Source organism: Gossypium hirsutum, chromosome A07, assembly GCF_007990345.1.
Source record: "Gossypium hirsutum isolate 1008001.06 chromosome A07, Gossypium_hirsutum_v2.1, whole genome shotgun sequence".
Lineage (NCBI taxonomy): Eukaryota > Viridiplantae > Streptophyta > Magnoliopsida > Malvales > Malvaceae > Gossypium > Gossypium hirsutum.
The window spans coordinates 39936649-39951384 of NC_053430.1; the positions used below are offsets into that span (position 1 = coordinate 39936649).

At 39.3% G+C, this 14736-nt stretch overlaps 2 non-coding genes across 2 annotated transcripts; one reads left to right on the forward strand and one right to left on the reverse strand.

Annotated features, from left to right (window-relative positions):
• Positions 1-1327: 1327 nt before the first annotated feature.
• Positions 1328-1434, reverse strand: LOC121203988 (small nucleolar RNA R71). Its single transcript, XR_005898916.1, has one exon. It is a non-coding gene; the product is annotated as a small nucleolar RNA R71 (small nucleolar RNA).
• Positions 1435-13747: 12313 nt separating this feature from the next.
• LOC121204158 (small nucleolar RNA R71) lies at positions 13748-13854 on the forward strand. The gene has a single exon (XR_005899086.1). It is a non-coding gene; the product is annotated as a small nucleolar RNA R71 (small nucleolar RNA).
• The last annotated feature ends 882 nt before the right edge of the window (positions 13855-14736 follow it).

Here is a 14736-nt window from a genome sequence, read left to right on the forward strand (position 1 = left end):
GTAATTGTGTTTTACCATGATTCATCTGAATAAATTGGTCTATAATTGTTTATGTGATAAGTTTATTTGTATATGGCTTACTAAGCTTTGGAAAGCTTACTTTGTGTGTTTTTCAATTGCTTTATAGGTTATCGAAGCTATCGCGAGCTCGGGGACGGTTAAGGATCATCGTCACACTATCAAATGATAATTTGGTACTTTTAAAGTTTTAGATATTAATGTATGGCACGTATACGCTAGTGACTAAATGATATGTTTTCTGTTATGATTATAGCCATGAGATTTGGCTTATTTTTGGTTGGAAATGTTGTTACATTTTTAGCTTTACAAGTTGGCCTAAGTTATGTGCTTGGTAAGTTTATTATAGGATGTTTATAATGTCTTTTATGTTGGTTTGCATATGATAAGTTTTATGACATGAAATAGGTAATATGATGTTAATAAAATGCATTTGAGAATTATGCATACTTAATGATTTTTATATGTTGAAATGATACTATTTTAGTTGCTATGTGTGCTTTAGATTAGGGTGGCAAATTGGCTTTGCAAATGACCTATTTTTGTCCACACGAGCAGAGACACGAGTGTGGGTCTCATTTGTGTGTGACACACGGTCATGTTACACGGCTATGTGTTCCCTAGGGTAGTCTGACAATTAAAAGTCATTCTCGAGTATGGCCTAGACACACGGGCGTGTCTAGTGGCCATGTAAGGCACAAAACTTTGGCATATGGGCGTGTGTGGCCATTTCGAAGGGTACACGGGCTAGACACACGGGCATGTAGTCGGCCATGTGACCTAAGTTAGTTTTAAGCACGGCTTTAACACATGAGCGTGTCCTTGGCTGTGTGGTACAAGTCAGTATGTATGCACTGTTTTTACACGACCTATGACATAGGCGTGTTTGGTAACTGTGTGAGTTACGTGGCCTTCTCATACGGGCGTGTGATCTATGAATGCAAAATTTTTTTTATTATTCAGAAACTTTTATATGTGATCAGTTTAGTTCTAAACCACTCTTAAGTATGTTTTAAGGTTTCGTATAACTTTGTAAGGGATAATGCGAATGTTTGTGAATAGTTTACGATAATGTATGCATAAATGTATGTGAATGACGTGTAATATTCAGTAATACCTTGTAACATTATTCCAGCGACGGATACGGGTTAGGGGTGTTATAGATGCATTATGATTGAAGCTGTTTTCATATTCACTAAGGGATAGAGCTCGAGCCTGGTTGAACTCATTGCCACCAAATTCAATTTCCACATGGCAAGAGTTAGCAAAAAGATTCCTCATGAAATATTTCCTGTCTAGCAAGAATGCTAAGTTGAGGAACGATATCACTTCTTTCCAACAAATAGATGATGAGTTCTTGTATGAGGCATGGGAAAGGTACAAAGATTTATTATAGAGGTGCCCTCATCATGGAATCCCACATTGTATCCAACTTGAGGCATTTTATAATGGTCTCAATGCTCAGACGAGGATGGTAGTGGACGCTTCTACTAACGGTGCTCTCCTTTCTAAGTCTTATAATAATGCTTATGGAACCATTGAGAGGATTACCAGCAACAATTATCAATGGCCAACCAATCGAGTAGCGCCAGGAAGACGAGTTGCTAGAATACATGAAGTAGACGCCCTTACTTCACTCGCATATTAGGTATCATCGATATCCTTAATGTTAAAAAATATTACTACTAATGGGTCTAATAGTTTTGCAGCACAACCACCAAATTAATTTGAAAGTATAGCCTGTGTCTATTATGGGGAAGGAAATTTGTTTGAAGAATGTCTATCGAACCCAGAATCCGTGTATTACATGGGTAACTAAAACGAAAATCGAGGAAGGCAAGGACTACATTCTAATTTCTATAACCCATCGTGGCAAAATCACCCCAATTTTTCCTAGAGTAACCAAGGGGCTGGAACCAGTAACACGTACACCCAACCTAGTCTAACCCAGCCGCCTAGTTTTCCCCAACAAGTTTAGATATCAGTTCAAGTTAAGTCATCCAATAGCTTAGAGAATTTATTGAAGGCATACATGGCGAAAAACAACGCCACTCTAAGGAATTTGGAGAATCAAGTAGGCCAGCTTGCTACTGAACTCAGGAATCGATCACAAGGTGCTTTACCTAGTGATACAGAGAATCCGAGGAATTCGGGGCAGGAGCGTTGCAAAGTATTGACATTGAGGAGTGGAAAGACAGTAGAGCCCAACACCATCGAAGCTGAAAAGAAGCAAGTTGACACTCCAAATTCATAGGAAGTTCAACCGAGTCTTGAAATTCCAGTTTCACAAGAACTAGAATTTATAAAACCCGCTAATTCTGATCAACTAATAACTCCGTTAGATGCAGAATTGCCAAAGAAGACGAATCAACCAGTTTCAGTAAAGAAACCACCACCACCCTACCCTCACAGACTTCAAAAGTAGAAGTAGAAAATTTAATTCAAGAAGTTCCTAGATGTACTCAAGCAACTTCATATTAACATCCCGTTGGTTGAATCACTTAAGCAAATGCCAAACTACAACAAATTCATGAAGGATATCCTATCCAAAAAACGAAGACATGGAGAATTTGAGATGGTAGCTCTAATGAAGGAATGCAGTGCATATCTTCAAGACAAACTACCCCCAAAATTGAAGGATCATGGATGTTTTACCATCTCTTGCAACATTGGCGCAACATATTGTGGTAAGGCATTACGTGACTTAGGTGCGAGTATTAACTTGATGTCTATGTCAATATTTAGGAAGTTGGGGATAGGTGAAGTTAGACTAACTACAGTTATAGTTCAATTAGCGGATCAATCCTTAGTACATCTAGAAGGAGAAATTGAGGATGTATTGGAACGTGTAGATGAATTTATCTTCCTTGCTGATTTTGTTATTCTAGACTTTGAAGCAGACAAAGAAGTGCCAATTATCTTAGGAAGACCGTTCTTAGCAACTGTAAGAACCCTTATTGGTGTATAGAATGGTGAGCTTACTACGCATGTTTAGGTTGATCAGGTAACATTTAAAGTTTTTAAGTCTATGCGATTTCTTGACACAATTGATGATTGTTCTACAGTATCTGATTTAGAGGATTTAATAGTGGAGAAGGAGCTCAACTATGTTGAGGATCCGTTGGAACAAATTTTGACATCAGATCTTCCGAATGATGAAGAGAATGATGAATACTTAGTGTTGTTAGAAGCTAATCAAAAGGGATTTAATCTGCAATCAAGTTCTAAATCTTTGGATTTAGAGAAAAGGGATTATGCCCAACCAAAAGCGTCAATCGGGGAGCCATCTAAATTAGAACTCAAGGTACTACCTTTACATTTAAAATATGTTTATTTAGGTAACGCTTCTACTTTGCGTGTGATTGTTTCAGCAAAATTAACTAGTGAGCAAGAAGAGAAACTCATCCTGGTGTTGAAACAATTCAAAAAGGCTATCGGACGGACCATAGCCGATATTCGCAGAACTAGTCCATCTTTATGCATGCATAAGATTATCCTGGAAGATGGCGAAAAAGGGACGATTGATGAAAAATGAAGACAAAACCCCATCATGAAAGAAATCATCAAGTGGTTAGATGTAGGTATAATCTACCCCATTTCAGACAGTTCATGCGTAAGTCTGGTCCAGTGCGTGCCAAATAAATGAGGTGTCATGGTCATTGAAAACAAGAATAATGAGTTGATACTGACTAGAACAGTTACGGGATGGAGAATTTACATCAATTTTCGGAAGTTGAACAAGGCGATAAGGAAAGATCACTTTCCTTTGCCGTTTTTAGACCAGATGCTGGATAGACTTGCAACGCAAGACTATTACTATTTTCTCAATGGATACTCGGGGTATAATCAGATTACAGTAGCACCGGAAGATCAACACAAGACAACATTCACCTGCCCGTACAGTAAATTTGCATTTAGGCGCATGTCATTTGGCTTATGTAATGCACTTACTACATTTCAAAAATGTGTGATGTCTATTTTTACTAACATGGTTGAGAAGTATTTGGAAGTTTTTATGGATGATTTTTCAGTATTTGGAGATACATAGGATGATTGCCTAGCCAATCTAGCTAAGGTACTAAGGCGATGTGAAGAAATAAACCTACTACTCAACTGGGAAAAGTGTCATTTCATGGTATGAGAAGGGATTGTTCTAGGGCATTGGATAACAAGACATGGAATAGAGGTTGATAGAGAAAAGGTAGATGTTATTGAGAAACTCCCACTTCCAACATTTTTAAAGGGTGTTAAGAGCTTTTTGGGCCAGGACGATTTCTATCGAAGATCCATCAAGGACTTTTCCAAAATTGCTAAACCTTTATGAAAATTATTAGAGAAGGACGTAACATTCAAATTTGATGAGGAATGCTTAAAGGCTTTCAAATATTTGAAGAGTCGGTTAGTTACGACACCTATAATCGTCACACCAGACTAGGATTTGCCATTTAAATTGATGTGTAATGCAAGTGACTTCGCGATAGGAGTTGTCATGATCAGTGAATGAACAAAGTTTTACATCTCATCTCCTACGCAAGTCGAACTCTGACAGAAGCTTAATTAAATTATACAGTAACAAAAAAAGAGTTAGTTGCTATTGTGTTTGCTTTTGACAAGTTTCGATCTTATCTTGTAGGTACCAAAGTGATTGTCTATACGAACCACTCGGTAATTAAGTACTTACTTGCCAAGAAAGAGGCTAAGCTGAGGTTGATCTGATGGGTACTTCTACTTCAAGAGTTTGATCTAGAAATTCAAGATTGAAAGGGAGTAGAAATTCAATTAGCAGACCACTTGTCTAGATTGGAGCTGCAAGAAGGGAACTCTCTTCTTATACCAATTCGAGAGATGTTTCCAGATAAACACATACTAAAGGTAAATCATGTCCATAATACCCCTAGGTTTGCTGACATTGCTAAATTTTTAGCTTGTGGCTTGATGCCGATTGATAAAATGTAACACCCCTAGCCCGTATCTGTTGGTAGACTAGGATTAAAGGCGTTACTAGACAAATCAGAACATTTTACAAATAATTCATAAACACCTTCTACAATCATAATCAAACATTATCATATAGTCTCTTATATAGGTCATCAAGACCTTAAACATGCTTTAGAAAGAGGCCGGGACTAAACCGAACACATACAAAATATTTTCTAAACTTAAACAATTTTTCAAATTATACAGGTCACACGCCCGTGTGAACAGGCCGTGTGCCTCACATGAAAATAGACACGCCCATGTGTCTAGGCCGTGCCAAAACAAGGCATACATACTGACTTTTCCACACGGCTACTAGACAATCCCGTATGCCTGGCCGTGTGAAAATTAGGGAGGCTACTGGCTTAGCCACACATATGACCACAGGCCCGTGTGCCAAGCCCATGGTCGAAACTGACTTGGCCACACGACCTGGCACACGCCCATGTGTGTGCAACTGTGTGGTTTGCCCAGGCTCACTTTAAAATGGCCCTCGAGCAACAAGGCTGAGACACATGCCGTGTCTCTGCACGTGTGGGAAAAAATAGGCCATTTACAAGGTGAATTTGCCACCCATTTTGGGTCCTCCCTACAAGCATCAAATCCACATCATTTTATACCAAATGTTCAAGCCAATTTGCCACCCATTTTGGGTCCTCCCTACAAGCATCAAATCCATATCATTTTATACCAAATGTTTAACCAATTCACAACCAAAACATTCAACATTCATGCCATTTCACTAACAACAATTTCATGCTAGTAACACATACCAAATCATGTCATTCCTTAAGCCAAAAACATACCAAAACATATGGTTTATAACCTTAATATACTCATTCAATCTTATACCACATTCTTACCAATTCCACTATTAGCACATACCAAAAACTTACCAAACTTACCAAATCTCTTTGTAACGCCCCAAAATTGGGCCTAGAAGTATTAGGCTTTGAGCATGGGAGTGGTTAGGAGACTGCTCATAAATATTTTAGTTAAGCAAGAAAGTGACACAAATTTCATGTTTGCTTTATTGGCTAAGTGATTTGGGTGTGTTTTGGAGTGTTTGAGAAGCTTGGGCTTTTGCAAAAAAAAAATTAGTTTTTCCCCTTAAGTGAACATTGGCTTTAGCTTGTAGGCCTTATAAATATTTGTGGGTAAAATGTGTCACAAGAAGAGTGTGTGGTCTAGTGGCAAGGTGGCGTGTAGCTTCTACTGGGGGACTTGAGTTCGAGTCCTGGGTTGCGCAATGGAGTAATTATTTTGCTGTTTGAGTGGTGTAGGTGGTGGAGTTAGACCGAGACTCTGTGGTTGAATTGGTCATGAGAGTTTGAATAGAGTTTGAATGGGATGTTGGAGTGATTTGTGGAGAGAATCAAGGAATTTGGGTTGGGGAGGAGAGTTGTGCCGTATGGGGGCTTTGGGCACTCATACATGATCGCGTGATTCGTAACCAAGTAATAAATATTTATAAAGAAGATCAAACCTAGACTAACTATTATCACGATGAAAAGGCAAGGGCACCTATCGAATAATAGTATAGTAATGGCAAGACCGGGATATCGTACCCAAGGGAACCAAAAGTACTAGTAATAACTATCTTTTTATTATCTACCTTAATAATAAAAGGGTTTGTTTATTAAACTAATTATCTAAACTAATTAACTAATTTAATTAAAGCAAAGAGAAAATTTGGAAAAAGACTTGAAGAAAAGCAATTGATAAAGACGACACCCAAGGAGGGATCCACCTAGATTTCATTTGTTATCTGACTCTGAACCAGACAATTTATTCACTTGACTTGATCCGAGAGATTCCCTAACCTATGTTATTATCCATTTTAAGACTAACAGCGTCTAACCCTCAGTTGAATTAATCGAAATTTCTTTCTTAATTAAAACTCCTAGGGAAGCAGTAAATCACTCTATGGACTCCCATATTAGGTTTCACCCTAATCCGGCAAAATCTCATAACCCTATTTCTAGGCGTTCAATTAACTCTGCTTAGTTATGCCAAATCTACTCTTAGGCAGGGTCTATTCCTCCTCTGCATAAGCACATCAAATCATGAATTAATACCCGGAATATTAACTCAAGCATTAAGAACACATAATTAAGAACAAATCAAGTATTTATCATACAGTTCAGATAATAATAACAAGATCCATCATAGGTTTTATCCCCCTTAGGTATCTAAGGGGTTTAGTTCATAATAAAATAAGACTACATCTAAAAAGTATAAAAATAACACAACATGAAGAAAACTCTAAAACCTCTGAAGGAATTCTGAGAGAGATCTTCAGTCTTGGAGTAGCTCCGACTTTTGGGATGGATCGTCTAGCTTCCTTCAAGTAATTCCTGGCGTGTGATTCTATATTCCAGAAAAGTTCTAGAAGAGGCGCCCCTTATTAGGTCACACTTAGGGTGTTTATATAGGCTTTGGATTAGCTTTCTTCCTCCCTAAGTATCATTTTCCATGTAAAATACAACTGTTTGAAAAAGGAACACGCTCGTGTGCCACGGCTGTGTGACGTGATTGCCAGGTCGTGTTCGATCCATTAAATTTCACACGGCTATGTGGGCTCAATGGCCAGGCCGTGTGAATCATGAAAACCTTGGTCGACACACCCGAAGGTCACGGACATGTGAGATGCCCGTGTGGCAAGGCTTAGGCCGTGTCATCTTCTTGATTTGGTATGTTTTGTCCCCTTTTTTGCTCGTTTTTGTCTCCTTTTGACTCTTGGTGCTCTCCTGAGTACAAAACATGAAATAATCGGATTAAGAGCACCAAAATCCACAAATCCAGTAGTAAACATCCATAAATATGCTAAGTATTTGGGGTAAAACTATGTATAATTTGGCGTTTATCAATTACCCCATACTAAAGCATTTGCTTGTCCTCAAGAAAAACTCGCATTTACTGCTAGAATTCATTCCTTTCAATTGTATAAGCGTTACTGATAATGTTACAAATTATTCCACGGAAAATCATATAGCGAGAATTCAACTATAGGGACTTTAAAAACCTCAAACAATCTAAATCGAATACTTTGATAACAAAATTATAGGTAATCTCCTCCCTTCAAGTAATTAACTTTAGTCCTAAATATACAAGAGATGACATCCTCACTAAAGATTCACTCAAATCACTCAAAGTGTTTAAGGTTCAAGATTAAGCACTTGATTGTCTAACATGAAAAGTTATTACCATAGGCTTGTATGAAAATCAAATCTCCACCACTTGTAAATGATCTGATACACTAATCAAAAGGTCTTTGCATGGTTGTAATGGGGTTTAGGTTACAGGTATGGATACAAGCTGAAGAGACAAGGGTTAGAATCGAGATAATTTCAATATATTACCCCACTATCAAAAACTTAATTACTGAACCACAAACAAATATCTAGAACTATTTTACATGAGTTCATGACAACTTTAGCTTGCTGAGAATTACAATAATAATACTGAGTTTTTTTTAAGAAAAATCAAGTCAATACAAAATAGAAATCATACTTCATGATTCAGTAACAAAAAAATGGTGAACATAGTGAGGTAACAATATTAAATTTAATCTCGATAAAAAGGTAAATTAAGTAAGAGGATTTCAACAATAATGGGTTAATGGGCTAATGATAAGGGTTAATCAATAAGAAAGGTTAGTGGGCTCAAAGGGGGTTCACTAAGGGTTTAATTATTTTGGAAGGCTTTTTATGGAGTAAATGGGTTAAATCCTAAGTGCCTTTATCATCTCAGTATATCAAATCATACCTGTGATCTCGACATGTATAATCAAAGCAAGTTATAGAATAACAGTTCAATGTTGACACACTCAAACCACAAAAGAAGTGAGCAAGAAAGAAAGATATATACTCAAAAGGCTAAAAAATCTCACCAAAAATTTGGGTTTTTAATGTCATTCCTGTATATTTAATATTTCAAGATAATACCTCAATTTAGGAAAATAGTCTAAAAATTTTAGTTCTCAAAATATCAACTTATCATGCTCGATTCTCTAATGTCCTCTAATCAAATAATCATGCATAATTCCCATGGTCTTATTCATGATATATCAACAATAATTATAGATCAATCAGAATTCCTTCGATCAAGATTATGAGAAAATTACTTAAGCACAAGACTAAATTCATGGATTTGAGAATAATGCAAAAAGTTAGGTTTCATGTTCACCCCCCACACTTAAGATGTACATTGCCCTCAATGTACAAAGATAGGTTATTCAAAATAAAGAAAATCATAAGAGGAAAGGAGGTGAAACTCCCTGTTATATAGATGCGGAGCTTGATTCTGAGGCTGGAGTGTTTGGGGAAAGTAGTAGCTGCCATTGTTCTTGGCTAGATGAAGAAATTGGGTCGTTGGACATGGCACTCATGAGGTATTGTTTCCTATTTGTTTCCTCTTTTCGTAAAATATTCCTAGCAGCTTTGCTTGGAAGTCCGTAGAATCATGAAAAGCTTATTAAGAGTTGGTGTGGAAGAGAGTGTAGTGGGATTACTTGTTAGAAATACCAGAAAATGAAAAAAATAAAATTTACTAATATAGATATGTCTTTCAAAATAAAAAATTGAAATGCAGAGAAAAAGAAAAATAAAAATAAAAATAAAAATTAAAAGATAGGAGGATTCAATGATCCTCCTCAGTGGGGCCCTCAGGCAGTGGCATTGGGGTGGCGATGTGAAAGTGCTGGCACAGCTGCTACATCATGGCCTGCATATCGTCCATCTATCGGTCCCGTCGCCAATCTCGCTCGTGAATGATCTCGAACTATGTAATGTAATACTGCTCGAAGTGGGTGAGTCGGTCGGAAAGGTGTGCCAATGAAGCAGCCGCATGAACTGGTCGTTCCCTTGGTGGCACAGTGGAAGGCTCCTCATGCTGTGGGGGAACATCATCAGGAATGTCCTCAAGATCCTCCTCGTCAATGGCATGAGAGAGACGGTACTGAGGATGATCGGTGGCACGTTAGCGCTCGATCATCCTCATGTGTAACATAGTCGTGATGCCATGTGGGGACATCTGACCTATCAGTGTAAGTGTTGATGACTGGGCCACGGTGTTGAGGAGGCCAAAGTGTCTAGCAAGGCGTGTCACGTAGGGGCCGATGGAGATCACTCCCTTTCTGTGCCTCTCGGCCTGATGGCAAATGGCGAAAGCAATGAAGTATGCCAAGTCAGTCATGTGTGCATTCACCATGCACCATAAATAGTAGGCGTCGTGGGTGTTGACGACGCCGGTGCTCTCTCTCCTCCCGGTCAATGTGTGTGCCAATATGGCATGGAGATACCGTAAGGAAGGGGGGAGAGCTGAGGCCTTCGAGTGGCTGGGGTCGTAGGTGGAAGAGAGTGGTGCCAAAGCTTTCCAGCACAAGGAGGGAGAAATGTGGATATTGCATGGTAGTACATTCATGTTCTCCTTCTCCATAAACTCATCAGTGTAAAGTCCCAGAGTGACTCCAAACTCTGGGCACTCATTGCGCGAACTAGACTGCCTAATCAGAAGTGAATGGTACCTGGGTCGTCATTGTTCGTCACAACCACCTATAAATGAAAAGTAGAGCATAATTCCAAAGTTAGCTCTAAATAAGTGGGCTTGGTAATAGCGAAGAACCGTTCCCATGGGTCTGCGGACAGGAGGGCACGGATGGCATCAGCTAGCTGGACTTACTCTACGGTAGCCCAGCCAATGCAGCAAGCTGTAGTGAGTGGTCGTGTGTGTAGTATCTGAAATAGCTCCTTCAGCGAAGCTTGCGAAAATTCAAGGAACGGGTGCCAAACTTCGGCTGTAGCACCTACCGATGAAGAACCCGAGCCCCTACGTCTCTTTGAGGATGGGACCGCGGCCTTCTTGCCTCTCGATGACGACATAATGTTCCAATGGCTGCTGTAGGACGGTGCACAGGCTTGTTGGTGTCGAGCACGGGCGTGTGACACGGGGATATAGCCGAGTGGAGGAACATAGAGGGTATAGAGAGAGGAAAATGGGGATTAATGCAAGGGTTGTGGATTTGAGGGTGGTTTGTGGGTTGGGAAAGTGAGAATCTGGGGAATGGTGGCCAGAATCAGGATTAGGGAATGGGGAAGGGTAGAGTTCAGCCAGGGTTTTGAAAAGGGGAAGTAGATGAACAGTGGTTTGCTTATATAGGGGAGGCTCACAAGGCCTAAGCCCACACCCGTGTTCTTTGAGGATGAGCCCGTGTTTTTTGAATTTTTCGAGTTTGGTCGTGCCTGGCTACTATCCCACGCCTGTGTGTCTTAGGCGTGAGTCAAACACAGCCATGTTGCACGGTCGTGCCTTGCTTTGTTCGCTTCTCCCACGCCCGTGTGTTATGGTAGCATGCCTGTGTATTGTTGTACACGGCTGAAAGGCACGAGTGTGTCTCACGCCCGTCTCGAAGAAATAGAATCGAGCCTTGTCTCTGGCACGCCCATGGTTTTCCATTCCCACGCCCGTGGCCTCCTATCAAGTTCATCTACGGCCATGTCGCACGGCCGTGGGGATGTATCGCACCCCGTGGTTTGGGGAAATCATGTCCTGCTTCAACACGGCCATATCGCACGGCCGTGTCTCTTCTCTGTTTGGCCATGGCTTTAGGCACGCCCATGTGCCTTGCTGTGTGTGCTAAAAAACTTTGCAATTCAAAGATTAAGTTAATGATTCAAAGTGTTAGAATTTAAAAATAAAGAAATCAAAATATGTTAGTGCTCGGGTTGTCTCCTGAGAAGCGCTTATTTATAGTCTAAGCTCGACTTACCTCTCCGTTGAATGATCATGGTGGTTTGAGGAGTTCATACTCCTCATTCCTGCTGTCAATCTTAAAATAAGGTTTTAATCGGGTGTTGTTTACCTTAAAAGTGTCGAACTTGGGATGACTAACCTCCACCGTACCGAATAGAAAAATACTGAGTACCGTAAGAGGGATTTCCTCATTTGGTGTTGTTGTGACAATGTGGGGATCTGTGGCATCTAGTAAGACTTTATCACCAACCTTAAGTTGATTAGGAGAGGTATCGGGCTTGTTTTGGCGTAGTCTCGGTTTATCATGTGTTCTCGATTTTTGTGCTCGCTATTCATCTAGCTCCTCTATTTGAAACCTTCGTTCCTCATGGGTGTCTTTGTTCGCTACTTGATAATAGTGCTCTGTCTCCGTTGTCTTGGTTCGAGGAGGTTCCTGTAAAAACGATTGAATATTAGTTTTGTCATCGACAAGTTTCATAGCATTATCTTGAGTCTTAGAGGTTTTGACTGAATGGATTATTACTGCGTCATCTCCTACACGAAGTGTTAGCTCTCCTGTGCCTACATTAATAATGGTTCTGGCAGTTGCTAAAAAGGGTCGTCCTAAAATTAAAGGTACCTCGTTATCCTCATCCATATCTAAGATGACAAAGTCTACTGGGTAAATAAGTTTATCAATTTTAATGAGAACATATTCAATAATACCTTTAGGAAATCTAACTGTTTTGTCAGCCAATTGTATGCTCATCCTAGTCTGTTTAGGTTTATCGACACCTAGTCGTTTAAACATTTTAGACAGCATAACATTTATACTTGCCCCTAGATCAGCTAAAGCATTATTCACAGATAAACTACCAATTAAGCAATGAATTGTAAAACTCCTAGATCTTTCAATTTGTTAGGTAGCTTATTCTTTAGAATAGCTGAGCAGACTGCATTGAGTTCCACATGCGATGTAGTGTCTAATTTTCTTTTATTGCTCAGAAGTTCCTTTAAGAATTTTGCTGGGTTGGGCATCTGCAACAGAACTCCAATAAATGGTAAGTTAATATTTAATTTCTTTAAGAGTTTGACAAACTTACCGAATTGTTCTTTTGTTTTGTCCTTCATCATCGCTTTAGGATATGGCACACGAGGTTCATAATACGTACTTACCTGTTTGGGATCATCGTCGTTTACCTCTTCTCGACCTTTGTTCATCGCGTTGTCTTGCTATAATTTTGGCTCCAGGGCAATGAATCCTTCCTTATTTTGAGTACTAATTGCATTGAGGTGTTCCCTCGGATTAGGTTCAGTATTACTTGGTAAGCTACCTTGTGGTCGTTCGGAGATTAGTTTGGATAGTTGGCCTATCTGAGTTTCGAGTCCTCGGATCGATGCTTGTTGATTCTTAAGTGCTGTCTTGGTATTTTGGAAATGGGTTTCTGACACCGAGATAAATTTAGAAAGCATATATTCAAGGTTTGGTTTCCTCTCTTGTTGATAAGGTGGCTGTTGAAAACCCTGAGGATTCTGTGGCTTTTGATTCCCTTGACCACTCCAGGAGAAATTTGGGTGGTTCCTCCAACTTGCATTATAAGTATTACTGTATGGGTTATTTTGAGATCAGAAGGTATTGTTACCCATATAGTTGACTTATTTTTCTTTAGTTGTAGGATTGAAGGGTTGGTATTCTGTATGCAAACCTCCGCCACTTGAGTCACACCTCATTACTGGATGTACTTGCATGGAACCAAGTAAATCGTCAATCTTTTTATTGAGAAGTTCTACCTGATTAGAGAGCATGGTGACTGAATCGATGTTATAAACGCCGATTGTTTTCGTTGGCTTTGTCCTCATAACTTGCCACTGATAGTTATTCAGTGACATCTCCTCTATAAATTCATAGGCATCTTCCGGTGTTTTATTGTTGATGGTTCCGCCAGCAGGTGCGTCAACCATTTGCCGAGTCGAGGGATTCAAGCCATTGTAGAATGTTTGTACTTGAAGCCAAAGCGGTAACCCATGGTGAGGGCACCTTCTCAGTAAGTCCTTGTATCTCTCCCATGCATCGTAAATTGTTTCTAAATCCATCTGCACAAAAGAAGAGATATCATTACGTAATTTAGCCGTTTTGGCCGGTGGAAAATATTTTAGTAAAAATTTCTCGGTCATTTGTTCCCAAGTAGTTATAGACCCTCGTGGTAACGAGTTCAACCACTGTTTGCTTTGTTTCTCAGTGAAAATGGAAACAACCGAAGACGTATGGCATCATCAGAAATGCCATTGATTTTAAATGTATCGCAAAATTCTAGAAAGTTCGCTAAGTGAGCGTTAGGATCTTCATCCTACAAACCATCAAACTGAACAAACTGCAGTATCATCTGAATAGTGTTAGGTTTTAATTCAAAAGTATTTGCAGATACAGCAGGTCTAACTATGCTAGATTCAGTTCCTGTTAAAGAAGGTTTAGCATAATCATACATAGTACATGGAGCAGGATTTTGATTAGCCATAATTGCAAGAGGTAGCTGATTGCCTTGGTTTTCAGCCATCTCATCGGTTGGGGGTTGAGTATCGCCTTCTTGCTTGTTCTCTGTGTATCGTAAGCTACGCCTTATTTCTCTTTGATTTCTACAGACTGTGCGATCAATTTCTTCGTCAAAAAGTAATGGTCCTGACGGGTTTCTTCTAGTCATAAACTATAAGAACCTGCCAAGAGAAAAAAAAAAATAAGTAAATTAATAAATAATAATAATAACAAGAAAAATAAATGGCTAAAGTAATAAAAATTTAGTGCTCCTAATATTTCGATTCCCCGGCAACGTCGCCAAAAACTTGATCGCGTGATTTGTAACAAGTAATAAATATTTATAAAGAAGATCAAACCTAGACTAACTATTATCACGATGAAAAGGCAAGCACACCTATCGAACAATAGTATAGTAATGGCAAGACCGGGATATCGTACCCAAGGGAATTAAGAGTACTAGTAATAACTATCTTTTA